General features: G+C 37.7%; 1 protein-coding gene and 1 non-coding gene across 4 annotated transcripts in view; both read left to right on the top strand.

The window, feature by feature from the left end:
* Positions 1–12,706, top strand: part of Sgcd (sarcoglycan delta) — a 952,204-nt gene that overhangs the window by 65,413 nt on the left and 874,085 nt on the right. The window lies entirely within an intron of this gene.
* Positions 4,244–4,404, top strand: LOC118590545. The gene has a single exon (XR_004945831.1). It is a non-coding gene; the product is annotated as a U1 spliceosomal RNA (small nuclear RNA).

The raw sequence follows: 12,706 nt of genomic DNA, 5'->3' as shown, positions 1-12,706 counted from the left end.
TCATCTTCCTCATAAAGAAAGAAGCTTCAGTATAACTACTCTTGCTTCAGAACACTTTAAAAAAAAAAAAAAAACAAAAAAAACCCTTTGTCACTTTGGGCATGCAGAGGGTATATCCTCCTGTTCACTACAAGTCTGAGGCTACATTTCCTCACTGGGGAACTATGTCTTGGCTGGTGGGAGGTCCCTGAACTGCAGCCTCTGTGTGTTTTCCTAGGAGTCCTTTGTCTTCAGTGTTGGAACTGACTAGCTGATCCTTACTATCTATAAGTTAAATTTTATCCTTTATCTGAATGTTTATAAGACTTACGTATTTTTCTGTATATAGGCCTCAGAGCTTTTATTAGAAAAAACAAGATTGTGTCTGTCTCCATCAATCCTGCTAGAACTCACTAGTTCTAGAAATTTTTCCAATTTTCAGGTTCAGACCTTTAGTTTAGATCAACAATATTTCCTTTTCCCTGACATGGCAGACTATGCCTATTAGTGCTTTTCTCCACCTTTTCTATTTTCTCCTTTATATCCTCTCCAGTCTGCCTCCTCATCTCTCTGTGTTTTCTTTGGCAATGTCCATGGTGCTTTTGTGCTTTGAAATATTCTCTGAAATGAATTGATTGTCTAGGCCACTTTTTGTGGTCTTAATAGTTAACAGTGTTTTGAACTTCAGCTGCTTTGTTCAATTTTCAGCTCTAAGAAATGAGTGTTTAAGTTTCGAGACCTTTCTCTCTTGAATGTCCTGAAGTCCTGTTATTATTGTCCTTCATGCTGTTCTCCCAGGACTTTGGGTATGTCATACCCACCTCTAGCTACTTGACTTTGCAGGTATTAGTTTTCTGGGGACTCCCTAGGATTCAAGTTCGGTTGTTGAAATAATTAATAGTAGGTATCTTATATTTGTGTTTGGAAAGAAGAGGTTTCTTATACTGCGGCTAACAGGCATGGGAGCAGCGGTTCAACCATTTTTCCTCCAACAGTAGGAAGCTACTTCATAGTCTCATCTTCTTCCTTTTCCCAAACCATGAGAGATGAGAGACACATCTTTGATTAGCTCCTTTCTGACTCTGTAGCTCTCAAAATAATTCAAAAGTCATATTGCTTTGTTGAGCTATATACTAGTCCTTTAGTATGTTTCACGCAAAGCTCTGAAGCTCTCTAGCTCTTGAACGAAGTTGTCTTCAAGTTCTGTCTTCAGGTACTTCAGTAGATGCTAATCCTACTGGACTCATGATAGCAGCCTCAGTCTTTAGAAAGAGAGATACTTGAGCTGGTGGAAGGGGACAAATAGTATAGGTGGCCATGCTTTTCTAATATTTGCTCGGCTCTTTAGTAAAAATAATTAGTAGGCTATATCTTAATACATCAGCTTATTACAGATTTCATTACATAATTTTTGTATGTGTGTGTGTGTGTGTGTGTGTGTGTGTGTGTGTGTATGTGTGGTGTATGAATGTGTGAACACTTATGTGTGAGTGTTTGGGGGTATACTCACCACTGTGTAGGCATGTAGAGGCCAGAGATTGATGTTGGTTATCTTCTATTATGGGTCTCCAGCTTGTATTTTAAGGCAGGCTTTCATAGGATCAGTGGAGCCCACCAATGGCTAGACTATCTGCCAAATTCACTCTGAAGACTTGCCTGTCTTTTCCCTCCTCCCCATGCTAGGATTAGAGATACATACCTCTGTGCCCAGCTTTTATGTGGCAGCAGAGAATCTGAATTCAGGTCAACATGCTTCTGCAGTAGCCTCTTTACTGAGATGAGATGCTTCAGAGGTGTTCTCCCCACCACTGCAGCCATCTGGTTTTTTATGATTATTTTGCAGATAGGAGCAATCAGTGCAATACTGCTTATGGTATATGACCTTCTTTGCCTACATAAAACTCCAATGACTGGAAGGAGATACCTGACTCATGTTGGGTCAGATGGCTTGCTGTGATTAGAGTGAGAATTTAAAGACCATGGGCAGGTCCCAGGCTAGTGGGAACTGAGTGCTGGCTAAGTTAGATGTCAAGGATATGAGATAAGCATTTCTGCTATCCTCACAGAGAAGCCAGGGCCCATTTTCACAAAGGTGAGAGCAGCTAAAACCAAGGTGAGTGGAGAGTGATATAGGCAGAGAATTTGGCTGCTACCTGATGGTCTTTTGGGCTTGGTTCCAATCTCTCCTTTTTTTTTTTTTTTTTTTTTTTTGGTTTTTCGAGACAGGGTTTCCCTGTGTAGCTTTGCGCCTTTTCCTGGAACTCACTTGGTAGCCCAGGCTGGCCTCAAACTCACAACTCACAGAGATCTGCCTGGCTCTGCCTCCCGAGTGCTGGGATTAAAGGCATGCGCCACCACTGCCCGGCCCAATCTTTCCTTTTTTGACTGCATTTTCCCTTTATGAGATTCACAGGGTGGATGGCTTCTACAAGGTAACATACTCTGACTGTATTTTCTATAATTGCAGTAGTTTGTGTGAGTTCCTGTGACTTGAATCTGAAGGATCCCTAAGACACTTGTTTGCCTAACTAGCAATATGAGGATTTATATCAAACAAAGATGGAAAAGTGTCCTGCAAAGCAAAACAGAACCAAACAGACATGGATCCTGGAGGACTTACTGGCTCTCATATGTAGATCTCTCATCTGGATATATTCTTTCTATGGGCTCTACCAACTTTCTACATTTAGCCGGGCCTATTCGTCTTGAGTCTAATTCCATTCCATTAAGAAACTGGGGCATTTACTTAAGCAATGTATTGAGTTAGATACTGGTTACATTTGGGGATCAAAGTGCTTTTTATTTTTCCCCCTTACTTTGAGAGTCAGGTGCCGGACTGGTCGTTTGATGCTCAGTCTCCATCTCCTCCTCCTCATTACCCTCCTATCTGAAGATCAGTCTCTTTTATGACCAAAAAAAAAGTTATCTTTTTCCATAAAGAAAAAAATGTGTCTGTGGAGAAGAACATGACTGCTACTTGAAGAGTTTCTTCCAAACTTCTATCTGAGCAGATAGAAGATGTTACACAATCATGCTTCCTTAATAGCTCCCACTTTAGGGCTTCCTAAGCAATGGGAAAAGGGAGATGTCCCTCCTTCAAACTACCCTTTCTGTCATTTGCTAGTGATAACGTTGGGGAAAACCAAACCAAACCATGTCTTTTTGTGTTGTTAAGCTTTCAGTCAGGGTTATTTATTTATTTATGCTGCCCCGTTAGGGTTATTCATTCATTCATTCATTCATTCATTCATTCATTTATTTATACTGCCCTGTTAGGTTTATTTATTTATTCATTCATTCATTCATTCATTCATTCATGCTGCCCTGTTAGGGTTATTCATTCATTCATTCATTCATTCATTCATTCATTTATTTATGCTGCCCCATTAGGGTTATTCATTCATTCATTCATTCATTCATTTATTTATGGTGCCCTGTTAGGGTTATTTATTCATTCATTCATTCATTCATTTATTTATGCTGCCCTGTTAGGGTTATTTATTTATTTATTTATTTATGCTACCCTGCATAGTTCAACAGAAGAAATGAAAATACAGGATTTAAATACTCAGAAAAGGCAGAAAAGGTACAAGAGCAGCCATGAGCATAGGAAGCTTGAAGAGACTGTAGGAGGTGGTCGGGTAGTTATTCAAGCAAACATGCCAGCCACCAGAATGAGACTATGGACAATGTTGCTCTGCCTGGAAATGGGCTTCAGAGACAGGCACACTTGAGATGCCCCCTCTGCCAAAAACAAACAAACAAACAAACAAACAAACAACAACAACAAAAAGCTACAGAAGATAGTAAGAGGGGGTGAATACTTGGATTTCTCCTTTTCTAACATATTCCATTATCCTTCATAGGTTGAGTCTACATAGAATCGGTGAGAAGGGGTTCCAGTTTCCCAAGACACAGAGCAGAGTAGGAGGGCAGGAGGTGGTTCTGAGAACAAGCAAATAATCTCCACAGTAGCGGAAGCCACAGGTGTGATGCAGGAGAGTGAATCACTTGAGGATTGAGGTCTGTGTGGGATAAGGTCCTTGTGCAGAGTGTGCATATGAATGTGGCCAGATATTAAGGAGTTTCTGGCACCTCTGGTGCACAAGAGGATCCTGTAGGCAAGAGAGAACTGGTAGAAACCTTTCCAGCGGGATTCTGAAATTGGTTGATTCCAAAGACAAGCTAGGAGTGGGATGTTCTCAAACATGGTTTACAAAGTGAGGAACCAGGTAGAAAATATGCATTAACATCATTGAGATGTACACTTACCTAGCAGTGGGGAATACCATGATGATGGTGATGGTTTCCCCAAGGCTAAGCTTGTCCACTGCACTACAGATGTGCTGATTCCTATGATTTTTCTCAAATATGGGAAACCTCAGTGCATAATTTGTGAAAGTGAGGCATTATATTTGCCCTCTCCCATATTGAAAAACAACAACAACAAAAACCCCAAAACTTTATTGAGATGTGGACAGGGTGCTTAGCAGGTGAAAGGTGCTTGCTGTTTGAGTGTGGGAGACTGATTTTGATCCCTGGAACCCACATAAAGGTGGAAGGAGAGAACCAGCTCTAGAACATGTCCTCTGACCTACCTACACATGCTATGGCATGCATGTGTCTGCATTCACATACCATGTACTCAAAATAATAATAATACATAATTAAGAAAATCCTTAGAGACACCAAGAGGATGGCAAGCTAGGGTAGTGGGATTATATGGAGACCTGTCTAGTGGGAGCGTCTTCTTGTTGAATTTTCAGACTAAAATTACTACCTTATAACCATCACAATTTTCCCTCTTCTTAATGGCTAAATGTATGATCATGAGTTCAACATGGACACATAAGGAGGAAGAAATAAAGGAAAAGAATTTGTGGTCACAGAGAAGTGTAAACAGGGTGAAGAATAGAGAAGTCAGAGAGGAGGAAAGAGGGAGCAGAAAATGACTCATCTCTAGAGCTTTTTCTTAAAGAAACAACAACAAATAAAACACTTCAGGGAAAGCTTGAGCCAGGAATGTATAAACATGGTGAATGTTGTCAGGCATTGCAGGATAGCCTTATTGTCACAGCAGCTCAGGGGACCAAGGCAGAAGTCAGCCTTAGACTCTGTTAGAACTTGAAACTCACCTGGCACCATAGCAAGACCCCACCTCAAGGCTAATATAACGAAAACTGGGCATACATCTGAGTAGATATTTATAATTGCTTCATAAACCATATTCTTTTACACTTAATGAAACATAACACTATGAAAGTTCCCTCGGGGTCGGGGATTTAGCCTCGGGGTCGGGGATTTAGCTCAGTGGTAGTAGAGTGTTTGCCTAGCAAGTACAAGGTCCTGGGTTTAATCAAAAAAAAAAAAAAAAGTTCCCTCATAGCCAACTCACTTTGGTGGGTGGTCCTTTCTGACTGATGCCATCTTTGACCTCTCTGTTTTCTGCGTAAAATTAAAGCTTGGTTAAAAAAGTAGGGTCACTTTGTTACTGTTAAAATCTTCTGCTCATCTCTCTCCTGCCTCTTGGCTTAAATGTCGGTCATTTATTGCTTCTATAATAATTAATCCAGGGTTATTACTTTAATTATATGTAAGTAACAAGAAATACATATGCTTTGATATTTTAATTTTCACTGAAGAGAATGGAGATGTTAATTTAAAGTTGCTAAATTGCCAACAAAATTAACTATCATAAAGTTTAATATTGTTGTCTTAAACTGATTAAACCCTGTGTTTCTGAACTTTATTCATTTTTTTTCCTCCTAGCAGATGGTCTTTCCTCCTATTTCAAGGCAGCAGCCAATACAGCTTTTAACAATGTGTGTTGCTCATTTGAAGGAAAGCAGAACTTTAACAAGACACTGTGTGGTAGTTTGAATGAGAATGGGTTGTGGTGTCTCACAGCAATAGAAATGTAACTAAGCCTTTGGTTCTACAGGATAGTGTGATTGTTTCAAAGTTGTTTAGTTCCTTTTTTACATTTTCCCAAATGCCAAACCCATTCAAGTAGCTTTTAAAGAGGGCATAATCCCCTCCCTCCCCTTGTCCCTCCTCTCTCTCTCCCCTCTCTTCTTTGCTTTTCATCACATTATGATATTTATTCCCCTCTGTCCTTGATGATTCTTGCCTTCCAGGTAGGTGGTTGCAGTTAACCAACCTTCCTCAGCCAAGACAAGATAAAATGAAGAACCAATTGTTGATTAAACCGGTCAAATGTCTTTTTTTTTTTAATGAGAAAACTTGCAACACATGAGAAGTACATATCTGATAAATTTTGCAGGAAACAGTAGATAGAAACATTTGGTGTCCAAGTGTAACTGGTGTAACTTTGTAGGGCAGAGAGGGTTCTTCTTTGTGATTCTGCCTCAGTACATACTTTTAACCAACAAATCCATTTAGATTGACAGAAGAGGTCTATTCCTTGGAACTAAAAATGAAATGCTGGGGTTTTAAAACATGAGTAGAAATGGGCACTTACAAAGTATTTCTGAAGGAACCTTGCATTGTTATGAAGAGAAATGCTTCATAGAGAATAAATCTGTCCCTGAAAGTACTAATCCATAGTGTATTGTTTGGAGGTGTACCATGGAGCAATACCACTCTGACTTCACCAAAATTTGATACTGAAAGCTTTAAGTGGGCCTGGAGCATTCTCAGACTGTACTGAAATCAATTGCCACACATTTCTACTGTAGAATTATTCTCAGTGCTTTTTTTTTTTTTCTCAGAAAAATTTAGTTAATCAAAGCCAGATATGTAGGTCAATTCTGCCTTCAGCATATCAATGAAGAAATATAAATAATGAGAATAAGGAACTTAAAACATTGAAATTTCACCTCAATACTGAAGACCATCTTAAGTATTATCTCTGTACCGTTTTGATTATAGCATGTATAATGTAAGTTCAAATGCAGACTCCCAGGCCACCAGAGCCTATATAATACAATATTTTAGAGACACAGAAATCTACATTTGTCATTTGTGCTCTCTGAAAGTCTGCAGCCACATAAAGCTGTCCATTCCACAAAGAATACTATTGAGTTTTTTAACTCTGGTGAACAAAATAGGTATCCGAATCAGGATTTTTATGCAAGAAAGTAATGAGATTCTGGAATGTTTGGTGAGATTTTCATGAGTTGGGAAGGTCTTTCGGCAATCTTATTTTCTGTTGCAGGCATAGTTGTTTGAGGAAAGAATAAAAAAGAGGATGGAAAGGAAGAAAAAATGAATATAGGAAACCAGCTGTGTTCAGCATTGCATCTAATAAGATAAATAATGGCTTCATTACAGTGAACAGCTGGAGAAGAAATGAGAGGAGGTTAGATAAGCATGTTGGGAAGGTAGGAAGTATAGTGAGCTTAGAGCTTTTTTATGATATTCCGAAGGCAATAGTGAGCCATTGAAGGTGGAGCAGGGCAGTCTGATGATCAAAGTTGATCTTCAGAGAGTCAAGGAAAAAAGTCAAGCTATCGAATGGACTACAGTAGAGAGGGCAAACCATTTGAAACTGCAAGGGATTTTTGTTTGCATGCATGAAAAGAGTTCTGTACACATCTGAATTCTGCTGAGAGCAAAGGGCTAGTTGCTAGTTACAGAATCAAAACAAAATTGCCGCAGGTAGGAAAAACATCCTGAGAGCAGGTTCTAATCAAAGCCCCAAATGTCATCATTTCTCACCATGCTTACAGATCAGTATTGGACCATGGCTTTTTTTTTTTCCTTCTTCTTCTAGATGTATTCTGTGCTGCTGAGCTGGTATCATTTTGAAGCTAGTGTTGCTTGACTCTGTAACCTCGGAATGTTTGCTTGAAATTTGATTGTATTCTAGGGAAACTTTGCTGGGATCCCTTCCTTGGCCAAACTTACTTTAATTATACAGGAGTCCACCTGTCTGGGAGCCTCTTAAAGCATTTGTTCTGATGCTGGCTGACAATATACCTGGTGGTCAGTATAATTGCTTGTTAGTGTCCATGCCACCAGAAAGAAGGGGCAGAATAACAATCATAAGAAAACCTCCCTTCCTCTGTCCCTGTTAATCCAGAGTCCCCAGTAACTCACAATCTTGCTACTGCTTTACAGAGAGACCAAGACCAAACCATCCTTTCTTTTTATCTTTTCACAAGCTTTGAATGCCCACTGTGTGACAGGTGCCATCCAAGGTATTGGAACTGTAGGACTGTGTGACAGAAATTCTCATAGTGAAATGAGGAAGGACAGATATTTCTAGGGATAATTATTTCTATGTTTTCCTTCAGAGGAAATTATACCCATCTAATCTTAGAGTCTATGCCTGTGGCAAGCTCCAGTCTCTCCTCATTCCTCTCTCTCCTCTTTCTTTGGATGTACCAGTCACACTGCTCTCTCATTTCTGATAGCATCATGCATGTATGAGGTCCCCTGAATCTCAGAGTTCTCCGGCTCTCATTTCTAATAGCACCTTGCACCTATGTCAAAGGGTTCCCTGTTTTCCTCTTCTGCATGAAGAAGCCATCTCTTTATCTGCTCTGGCCTGCCTCTACTCATTCTTTGGAATGTCTCTTGGCATGTTACTTTTATGAAGAAGCCTATTTCATCCTCTGAGATGCAGTTTTCACCCCTTGTTAATCTGATGGCTCTCTGTTTGTCAATCTTAAAATTGAATATCATAATAATTTTGTTTGTTTCTATTTTCCATTCTAGACTTTAATCTTCATGGGGAAAAGGAGCATATCTGATTCATTCAGTTGTGTTAACTCTAACACTGCCTAACCCATAAAGGACACTTAGTACATAGTTTTATTTGGTAATTGAATGAATAAATATTAGGTGGTAAGTACAATTATTGAACATGCATTGAGAGGAATAAATGCAGCCCAGCATGTCTTCAAGAACAGAAATCACCACCATGAGCTAAATACCATTGACTATGATGGTGAAAAATGCTTATGCTTAAGAAAAAGTTTGAATGAACCTCAGAAGAAATAGTTTTCAATGCAAATATAATTGTGAGAAAATAAAACAGGAAAATTTCAGTTAAAGAACATTTACCTACTGAATAAATAGGACAACCAGTGTTTTTTTTTTTTTTTCTTGTGTTTGACCAACTTATATATAATCCTTTCTGATGTGAATTAACATTCCACTGTCCCATTTAGTAATTTCAACACTTTTCACAAAGATAAGAATTAGTCTTAATTTTTATCAGTGCACCTGTTAGACGCTGTTCACCTCACTTTTTTAACTTAAGTTTTCAGTTATATTCTCACTTTAAAGTTTCAAATTGTATTCTCACCATACTGTCTAGTTTAGGCTTTCATAGTCTCTAACTTTAAATGGATAATGGCCTTTGCTGTTTCTGTTGTTCATTAGTTTACATGTTTACAAGTTTGTTATACTCTCTTAAGTCTGTGTTGCTTGGTTCTATGTCAACCTGATACAAGCTAGAGTCATTTTGGGGGAGGGACTCTCAATGGAGCAAATGCCTTCATAAAACCAACCTGCAGGCAAATCTGTCTGCATTTTCTTGATTAATGATTGGTGTAGGAAGGCCCAGAGCACTATGGGTGGTGCCAGCCCCGGGCAGGTGCTCCTCAATTTTAAAGGAAAGCAAGGTGAGAAAGCCTTGAAGTACAAGCCAGTAAGTAGTACTCCTTTGTAGCATCAGCCTCAGTTCCTACCTTGACTTCCTGCCCTGATGTCCATCCATGATGGACTGTGATAAGAACATGTAAGCTAAAATAAATCCTTGCCTCTCCAAGTTGCTTTTGGTCATAGTGTTTTATCATAATGATAGAAACCCTAACCAAGACAGTAGCTTCCTAGGAAGGATATAATCTAAATCTTGGAAATCAGACTAATTAACAACCATCAATATAAAGTGAGAACCAAAAGTCTCCAGAGATTATTGTCTGAACAGTGGACCTAAGCACATACATGTTATAGTGAAGTCACATTCATTTGTACTGTTAGTTTTGGTTATCAGAGACATGTAGGTTATTAATGGAAATTGACAGGCATAAAAAGCAAACCAACTTCCTCCACATTTACATATCACATGATAAGTATTGTGAACTTAGAAAACTTAGAGTTCAGTCCATTTATCAAATAACCTTAGTATTCCTTGTATGAAAATTAGTGTACTTGACTCAGCTGCATGTGGAGAGGGTGGTATATAGGGTAGTTGTAGAAGAGGAAACTTGGTTTTATTCTTTCAAGATTTTATAATTTATTCTGAAAGATGATGGCACATGTAACCTGTTTTCATCTCTGTTGCTGTAATAAAATACTCTGGCACAAATGCAACTTGGAGGAAGAACTTTATTTTATTTTACAATTCTAGGTTACTGTCCCAACACTGAACAGAAGGCAAGGCAGGGACTTTAAACAGCTAGTCACAACACATCCACAGTCAGGAGCAGAGAGAAATACATGTGTGTATGATTGTTTGCTTGTTTGTGCTCAGCTCTATTTCCCTACTCTTAGAGAGTTGGTGAACCTGCTTAGTGAATTGTGCCATCCACACTGGGCTAGGTCTTCCGATATCACTTAACTTGAGTAAGACAATGATCTGCAGACATGTCTATAGGCCAAATAATCCTTCATGGAGACATTCTTCCCAGGTGATTCTTCACTGTTTCAAGTTGGCAGCACTAACCATCATAGAATCTAACCACTGAAGTGTAGATGAAATCAGGTATCATATAATAAAAGTAAATTTGTTAATTATGTAGCCCAAGAATCTGTAAGAATCATTGGAAAAGGGCTTCCTAGAGAAAGCAAACTTTGCCCAGATGTTTAAGATGTGACAGCCTATGGATTTGTAGTGACAAAACAGATCTCTGATTTGAATTTAGTTTTAATGGATTGAATAAGTAATAAATACAAGCTGATAACCTCATTAGTTTCACTGAGGAGCCACCACCTGAAAAACAATTAGGTGGTGTTCAGCAAATGGCTGATGCAAAAGGATCTTGAATAATAAAAACTTGCTAATTTGTAGTATTTTTAAATAAGACACTTATTAGACTGGTCTCAAGTTCAACTGCTATACAATGTTCTCCACGTTATGTGGAACTCTCATTGCTCTTACTGTGTGTACTTTTTACATTGTAGAAGTATTGTGCATATCATTTTATATTTTACACTTCTCACTTAATCCTCTGTCATAAACATTTTTTCTGTTTCTAAATACTTACAATCACTTTGACAGTATAAAAATTCATCATCTTGATCTATTGCCATTGACTATACCACTGAGTTACTATGCTGTATTTAGAATGTTTATTTTATTCTTAGTAGGCTGCAATAAATACTGTTTGCATATTCCATTAATTATTTCATCCAATTATTTTTAGAGCTCATAGCCACAAAAAAGAGATTTATTGCAATAAAGGATAGGCACAGTTCTTGCCATTTTACTATTCTGATGTTGAGATTCTGTCAACATTGCTCTCCTACAAGCAAACCCCAGGGGCATCATTTTTTCTGATATCTTTGCCAAGAATAGGTTTAGCCATTAGAAATGCTTACATTCATTTTTTTAGTTTTAAAATGTTAGCTTTAATGCAGATCTACCTAGAGTTTTTCTCTTATTTGGAAATAGTCATTTCCTTAATTTCAACTCAGGCAAAGTATATGTTATTCTCATGTGGCATTTCAACAAAACAAAAACAAAAAAAAAATCTGCTTTTTTTCCCAACTAATAAGAATTATTGAATGGCTATGAGATTTTATGTAAGTAACCCCACAAAAAATAGTAGCACAGGAGCAAATCAATAGAATGTTTCTGTTCTCTTCATAGAAAGCCTTAACTTGTCTTAATCAGTGAATTTATCAACTATTTCTATGTCTGTCTATCTACTTACCTACATACTTATCTCTATCTCTTATCTATCAATCCTATGTATTTTATCAATCCTATACATCAACATCTAAGTGTCTATCATCTACCCCTATTTACCATCTATCTATCTATCATCTATCTATCTATCTATCTATCTATCATCTATCTATCTATCTATCTATCTATCTATCTATCTATCTATCTATCTATCTATCTATCTATCTATCTATCTATCTATCTATCTATCTTCTACTTATCTATTTTCTTATCCTCCCATCTCTATCAGCTACCAATCATCTATCTACATAACTATGACTGCATTTATCTATGTATCTATTTATATATCTTCTATCATCAGCCAGTTTTCATCTATCTGTCATTTATCCATCTATAAAGTTAGAATACTACTTACTGCTGTGATAGGTTCCTATAGTAAGAAGTAGGTCTGCTTATTTTTACTCCGCACTGTTCTTGCTTCTCAAGCAAAATAAATTCAATATTCTTTTATAAGAAAAAATGTATGTACTTGAAAACATAATCCATGACTGGTGGTTGGCCCATAAGTTGAAATAAAATGTGTTTGAGACTAGATGTACTATTAGGAAAGATTTGCTGTAGATTTTTTAAAGAATTAGGAATACAGAATGTATTTTTCCCTTTTCAGTTCAATAAACCCTCTATAAAGACAACATATTGATCGCCGGAAGGATACTAAAATGAACTGAGTTGTGATTTAGTCTTGAACAAACATTCCATATACCAGGAGAGATAAACTATATAGACAAATAGCAACAAGATATGGAGCTATGAGAGAATTCTTTGACTGGAGAGTAAATAAAATTTGCATATACAAAAGAGACTTGCATTACTGGTGGAAGGCCAACATTGTTTGTAAGCAATGAG

Source organism: Onychomys torridus, chromosome 8, assembly GCF_903995425.1.
Source record: "Onychomys torridus chromosome 8, mOncTor1.1, whole genome shotgun sequence".
Classification (NCBI taxonomy): domain Eukaryota; kingdom Metazoa; phylum Chordata; class Mammalia; order Rodentia; family Cricetidae; genus Onychomys; species Onychomys torridus.
This window is presented reverse-complemented; position numbering and strand designations above follow the sequence as displayed.